We start from the raw sequence: 7,747 nt of genomic DNA, 5'->3' as shown, positions 1-7,747 counted from the left end.
AGGTCTTCATATCTGCTGAAGACCTTGACTAGATTAATATCTAATCATATCTCTTTACCTTAATCTAATCATATCTGCTTTTTACCTTAATCTAGTTAAGGCCTTCTAATCTAATCATATCATTACCTTAATCTAATCAGAATAAATGAATAAATGTAACAAGAATAAATGCATAAACTCTAAGGTTATAACAACTATTGATGCAATGGGAAAAACTTCCTGATCAACACAATTATGACACATTTTCTTCAAGTATCTTGATCGATCAAGAATAGCACAAGGCGAGCTATTGAATGGACTCATCTGAAAGTTTAACGTGGAGATAAATGTCACAATCTGAAGTCAAAAATCAGTACATGTAGTTTGCATCTTCAAAAAAGATAAATACGTATCAAAAACTTGCCTTTTCAAGATCACAAATGTAGTGAACTTCAATATTAACTAGTTTTTATTTTGAAATAAGATATTTCCAAATTTCACAAGATACATATATTAAAACAAATATTCCAAAATAAATAAATTTGGCACCACTCATTTATGCACAAACTCCATCATAAACAAACAACCCGATTCTGATTAAAAAATGACTCCAGCAATTTTAATTTTACATGAATATAGCAAATTAATGTTACCAGCAATTTTATAGTTGATAGTATTGGACAACTATGAGCAAAAAGAAACTCGTAGAACTTTAATTAGCATGACTCATCACTTCTACCAAAGAAATCTAACTATATAGCAATGGATAAAATATAACAAGTAATGCATGAATATTGGGATTAAATATTAGTAAAAAGGGGCATAGTCAAATGTTAATTATCGATCTTGTATTGATCATTTAGAAATCATCAAAACAAGGTTTATAATTGACTTAGAAGAAATAATACCAAATGAATCAAAGTAGAAATGAAGGTATCTGCTTTATATAATCAGGGCATCAAGTTTTCCCATTTCTGTGAGTAGCTTGTGCAACAATAAATACAAGTTATTCTTTTATTCAGTTGCATCAAGATCCTCCTTACAGAATGCTCCACTTCATAGATAATATATAATACCAACTGTCATGGACATAAGAAGAAGAATAAGAAGAAAAAGGTACTGATAGAGGTCTAAGCGCATTCTTGTGACTATTAAGGAAGGGAGGCTGCAACAGATTCAAATAACCAGAAAGCATCTGATCCTTTCAAGTGGGCTCAATGTTTCATAAATCAAAACAAATTGGCTCACAGGAAGTTCACAAATTGACATCAATAAAATTTTAACAGCAGCTAACAAGCTCTCACGATAGTTGAAGTGGGGAACTGAATCTAGCAAAGTACAGATACAACGAATAGCCACACGCTCAAAATGAGGCCTGCTGTTCTAAGGCTATCAACCTCTGCAAGTATCCCTGCACATGTACATACGGAAAAAACTTCAAAACAAGGAAGCAAATACCATAGCTAGAGTTCAAAGCTTAAATTAACATCAACACTCCATTTCCATTAGCCATTCACAAAGTGCCAAGCCGAACCTTGTATGTAGATAGGAGGGTGGATTCATAGTACCGCATTTTCTTAACAACCTTTGAAACAACCATTTCCTGCTTCTTCTCAGTGGGCAGCCTAATTCGATAGCTGTAACACATATTCAAAAAATAGCAAAAGACTTGAATGGTAATGAAAACAGAAAAAAAAATTAAAAATAAAAAAATAAAAAAATAATAATAATAAGTTCATAGAACACTGCACACAGAGCACTATGGAAGGAAACTAAAATGTTTTACCCAGGTATAATGTCTTTGAAAACAGCCAATAAAGACTTTAGCCCAAGGACTGCTATAGCATGATCTCCATCTTTAGAGATTTGCAACATTTCTTTAAAGGCAATTATCAACAAAGCATGAGATTTAAAGACTTTAAAAAATTTATTTAGAATTTTACTCAAAAAATGTTCCGTTCAAGTATGTTAATATTAACTCGGTAGAGTACAGATTGTATATGTATATTAAGCAGAGCAGAACTGAGTTTGTGAAAATGACAATTGGAACTAGGAGGAATGTAATAAATGTGTGAGGGAGAGAGGCAGTGGTTATACTACTTCAAAGCAAAGACGCAACAGTGGTCAAACCAACCATTCAACTCTTATCAGTCACATCAAAAACCTACCCTGCTCGCTAAATCTCAGTCGATCTCCGCAATATCCATTATTACTATTTGTGTCCCCTGCCGATCAATTACAGAGACAGAGGTGATTTCTATGAAGTTTCTCTCAAACTCCTTAGACTCACAGTTTGTCTCGACTACAATTATTAAGTTCAACTTGTAATCAGTTCGATTGAATTCAAAATCATAACTTGAGTCAGCTTGACTCGAGTAGATTTGATAAGATTTTAAACCAAATTTGAAATTTCACTATTTGATTCAAATTTAACTCAGCTCATTTATTGTTGTAACAATTACCATATGTGCATCATGGAGGAACACAAATTTATTCAACAACTCTTTCAATCACAAATTTTAATGATGAAATAATTTTGAGTTAGGCTTCTGTCCATTCTATGTATGGACTAGAGATCAAACTCAATATTGAGTTTGTAAGTGAACAAAATTTAAACTTCTAAAGTATAGCGGACATAGCACAATTTGAGAGTTCAGACTAAACTCTCTAGTCCATACCCGGACATTTGTCGCCCAAGCCACCTTAGAGCAATAGGTTTCAATGTGATCACGGTTCGTCCATCCATAGCTAGAGTTTTCAGGTAATTGGATTGGGAGTGTCCACCCCTACGCTAGAAGGACAAAAAAATAAAAAGTTTATATACTTGCATGATCCACTTGCTGATTAAGAAGTGAACTGTTGAATCTTCCTACATAATCAGAATAATTTTAGTTCCTAGTTGTGGACCAGTGAGTAGGTCAATGGTAAAATCAACACGTCATGAGCGCTGAAACCATGAAGAGTACATTTCACAAGTAACTGACAAATTCTTAATCACTTTACACCGTCCAAACTAAACCCCCCATCCCCCACAAAAAAAAAAAAGAAACATGACAAAAAAAATTGCCAAAATTTATGGAAATGAAACATATTGTTGCGGAGTCAATATGGGTACACTGCACAAGTTTCCTATGCTTTTGAGGTCAACTAAACAACACAAAAACAACACTTCGTTTATGCCTTCGTTTACAAACATCTCAACCTTGTACTACACTGTCTCAAATTACATACCGGCATGTCAACGATAATCAAAGGGCTACAAAAATATACATCCTCCGTCCCAAAATAATAGTCTCTTTTGGGAAATCTAACTTTTTTTGATAGTATAGTTATTGCACTTTAAAAAAATTGATTTTTCAAAATTATCATTTGATAGTATATTTTTTTGAGAAATATCAATTGTCATAATTGTACTTTCTATGTTATTAATGAATTTAAAAGAAGGGTAAAATAGGAAATTCGTATTACTTTTGTTCTTAATTTTTGAAAGGGGCCTAATATTTTGGGATAATAAAAAATGGAATAAGGGACTAATATTTTGAGACGGAGGGAGTACTAAATTTCATAGCATACTGAATAATTCCAAACCAATTCCCAAAATGAGGCTCTACAGTAGCATCTGATCGATGTCTGAAAAGGGTCCAACGGGCAATCCTCCAATCACATTCTAAATTCTATGCCTTTGCTTAACAAGTGCTCTTTTTTATAATATGTAATTACCAATTACATATAGCAGGATCAAGGAATAAAATACCGAATAAAAGGATATATCACAACTTCAAAAATATGAATATAGATAAATTGGAGAAATTTATATAAATATTGAAACCTATCAATGTATCAAGGTCTTGAAAATAAGGGTGTATCGCCAATATTGATGATATTTATAATAACAGTTTAGGATTTATTACTGTACCTCTTTCCGATTGAAAATGCCAACAGCAAGAGCAGCAGATGCATTTGTTTTAGTGAAAACCTCCGAGAAGTGTTCAAACTGCTCCTGCACCACTACTAGCGATCACAGGGATGTTCACAGCATCTGAGATCAGATTTATAAGATCTTTATGGAATCCTTTCCCTTGATCTGAAAGGAATCAATTAAGCAATAACCTTAGAAATGAAAAACTAGTTTGTCAATGAAAATAATACAATTCAACTGATGGAACTAAAAAAAAATTACATCCTCAGGACATAAAGAGATGAGTCCAATGGTACTGGAAAATAACCCATCAATGATTTTATCGGTGGATCCAAAAGATGGCTTCATAAGATAATGAACTTCAAATAAGACCATGCTTTCAAAGGCAATTATCAATAAAGCATGAGATTTAAAGACTTTAAAATGCCGTTAGATCCTTCAAGTTAAAAAATAGAACGAAATCTGGAAAAGGAAAGTAAATGACAAATAATTCAAGCATATCAACACTAACACAATGACTTCATAGGAAAGTAAACTTAAGAATGAGTTGATCCTAATAAAACCTCTAGAGCTCTGTACGAAAGAGTAACAATCTGTGGAACAAAAAAAATAACAGATGCAACAAACAGAAAAATTAAAGAGCATAAATGCATAGGGAATGAAACTGAGATTCATCCACCGGACAATTGACATGTACAGATTGATAAATCAGATTTTATAATTATCCAATCCTGCTGCTCAACAAAAATAAAATAAAAAAATAAACAAAACAATGAAGAAAAAAATTAGCCATTGTGGCATTTTATCAAACACCTAGTAGACCCATAATCAGAAGCATGAGACTTTACTGTGTGTAGAATCACCAATAATTCATTCACTTCAATGATTATATTGGGTAGAATATAAATATCATAATTAGAATACATAACATGCTAATCATTATATTTTCTATATTTTTTCCCCAAACTAAAATCATTCAAGTTGTTCATAGAACCCTTTAAAGTAGAGAAGTTTTGGAGATGTTAGAAATAACGAATGGAATGACTTTAATCTCAACTTAACAATGAATTCCATTTACGCAAACATGTCCGAAGACAGAGTGAGGGTAGAGAATGAGAAACCCAGAGACCTGAATAGAGAGAGGGGTAGAGAAAGAGAGAGAGAGACAACAAACTGACTTGGAACTCACGGTGGTGCTGTAGCTTGATGTCGGTGCAGGATGAACTCACGGTGTGGAGGACGAACCGTCCTGACGATGGAGGATGAACTCACGGTGGTGGATGAACCGTCCTCACGGTGGAGTATGAACTCACGATGGTTCTCTGTTACAGCTTTGTGAAGGAACTATAGATAGATTAGGGCACAAAGTTCTAATCAAGGAGATGAAAAGTTTTTTTGGGACTGAAATTTTGATATTATTCAATTTAGGCGCTAAATCAAAAAAATTTTGGCGCTGTAATTTTAGGTGCATGTAAAGACATAGAAAAATATGAAAAAAAATAAAAATAAATCATAATTGGGTAGTAATGTGAAAGTATTCTCACTAAAAAATAAATTTAGGTATTTTATGAAATTTTGTAGTTACCAAATTTGCAATTTGTTGTAGTGAGAGAGAGAGATATAAAAGGAAAATTGATAAATACATACACACACAAAAAAAAAAGGAAAAAATTAATAGTCTATTTTTTATCATTACAATCCAATTTGTCAAAATTTTCCATCCAAAATTAGTGACAAAATAATTTCCTCACTAAAAGGTCTCAAAATATTAAAAATTATTAGTAACGGAAATATATTTCTCACCAAATAATCTTAAAATATTTAAAATCAAGTTTTTTTTTTTAAATGTAAAATTAATGGTGACGAAAATATATTCCTCACTAATAATTTTATAATTAATGACAAATTTTTTTCTCACCAAAAGTTTTAAAATTTTGACGCCACTCGGAGCTTGGAAAAGTGAGAAGAGGGAAGAGGGAGCACAGAAAAGCGAGAAGAGGGCAGGGGAGAGAGAGTGAGATGAAAACAGGCCACGAGAGAGAGAGAGAGAGCGCCGGCTGGTGACGTGCGGGTTGACCGATGCGATAAAGATGAACGGACGGTGTGAAGGAGATATATGAGTGAGGGAGTGACAGAGAGAGATATCTATGGTTCAATTTTATTTTTTATTGATTTTAAGCATTTGGAGACGAAATTTGGTTTTCCTCTCTAAAAATAATACATTTGGAGACGAAATTATTTCCTCTGTAAAATTTTTTACAATGGTGACGAAAAATTTTGTCTCCAAAATGGCACCTAATCTTCCGCCAAATTCTCCAAGGGCGGGAAATTGTTTTGTGACGAAAAATAAAATTTAGAGACGAATAAAATTTTCGTCACCTATTGTTTTGTTTGATTTTAAGCATTTGGTGATGAAATTTGATTTTCGTCTCTAAAAATAATACAATTGGAGACGAAATCTTATTTTCATCACTAAAACATGCATATTTGGAGACGAAATATTTTTTCGTCACGCGTTTTCGTCACCATAGACCTTTTTTGTTGTAGTGGAACGACCTCGAACTAGGGCTAAGACTCCCTTCAACCCCCATCGTCAGTCTGTTAACACTAATCGAAGGAACCTCCTCAGAGGATATTTTCGATTCCCCTTGCTCTAAGCTTAAACCCTGATTCAATTTGCCCCAAACCAAATAACGCTGGTGATTTCGAATCCCTAACTACATCCTTAGCCCTAGACGAAACCCCTTTGGTAAACTGTGGAGACTCCATCGACATCAATGAGCTATTGAAACCGTAGAATTTTAGGAATTCCAGAGAATGGAAGAGCTTCTCTCACTAACCCATGCCACTAATGGCGTTCTTTGTTCTTCCTTTATGATTAGAACCATTGGCTATAGATTGATCTTGAGAGTCAGGGCTTTGATTTTTTTTATTTGTTGATCTTGGGAGCAAGGGCTTTCATTTCCACCGCCACGTTTCAAATTTCCCTCCCAAACTTTTGGCGACCAAAGACCATATTAGTCGCAGAAAATGTACCTTCGCCGACAAACTTTTTTAGTCGCTAAATCTCAATCAACGGCAACTAAAATATTAGTCGCTAAATGTGAAATATTTGGCGACTAATTTTTTTTAGTTGCTGAAAATAAGTTTTTGGCGACCAAATTTATGGTCGCCAAAAAATATGTGACATTCCGCGACCAAATTTGTAGTTGGTCGGCAAATGCATACCACTTTTTGCGACCAACTCATTTTTTGGTCGCCAAAATATAACCTTCTGTGACCAATAATATTTTGTCGCCAAAATTAATGATCATTCGCGACTAATTAATATTTGGTCGCCAAACGTCATTTTTTTGCGACCAAAATTTTTTTTGTCGGCAAAAGTGGTCGCAAAATGTGTAAATTCTTGTAGTGACACTGGAGGAACTAACCCCTTGCTTATCACTCTCAATAACTGTTGCCAACATAGGCGAGGCATCTATCATAATTTTCATGTAGGCCTTGCAAATTAAGAGCATCTTTCGCAATGATATCAGCACAGACATTTGCTGCATGCTAAATTTGTTGCAACTCACACTGCAAATTTTTCCCCAACAACTCCCTAACTCCTAACCAAGATTGAAATTTGGGTGGGCAATGTTGATATATTGAATAGCATGGATTGTTTCGGCAGAATTCGATTCAATGATAACATGGCGGTGTCCTTGAGACCAAACCATATGTAAACATTGCCAAATAGCCCATAGCTCAGCAATGAGAGTAGTCAAACAACCCACATAATGCATTAATCCCCTAATCCAGTCCCCTCGATCAGACCTAATCAAATCTCCACAAGCAGCTTGCCCATTC

General features: G+C 34.1%; 1 long non-coding RNA gene across 1 annotated transcript; it reads right to left on the bottom strand.

Annotated features, from left to right (window-relative positions):
* Window positions 1-1,265: 1,265 nt before the first annotated feature.
* LOC145820904 (uncharacterized) lies at window positions 1,266-5,445 on the bottom strand. Its single transcript, XR_014362943.1, has 4 exons — window positions 5,077-5,445; window positions 3,896-4,063; window positions 1,514-1,616; window positions 1,266-1,390 (listed from the first exon to the last, which is right to left on the bottom strand). It is a non-coding gene; the product is annotated as an uncharacterized LOC145820904 (long non-coding RNA).
* Window positions 5,446-7,747: the final 2,302 nt, after the last annotated feature.

This window comes from Camellia sinensis, chromosome 3 (assembly GCF_055761805.1).
Source record: "Camellia sinensis isolate YWXY chromosome 3, ASM5576180v1, whole genome shotgun sequence".
NCBI classification, from domain to species: Eukaryota; Viridiplantae; Streptophyta; class Magnoliopsida; order Ericales; family Theaceae; genus Camellia; species Camellia sinensis.
This window is presented reverse-complemented; position numbering and strand designations above follow the sequence as displayed.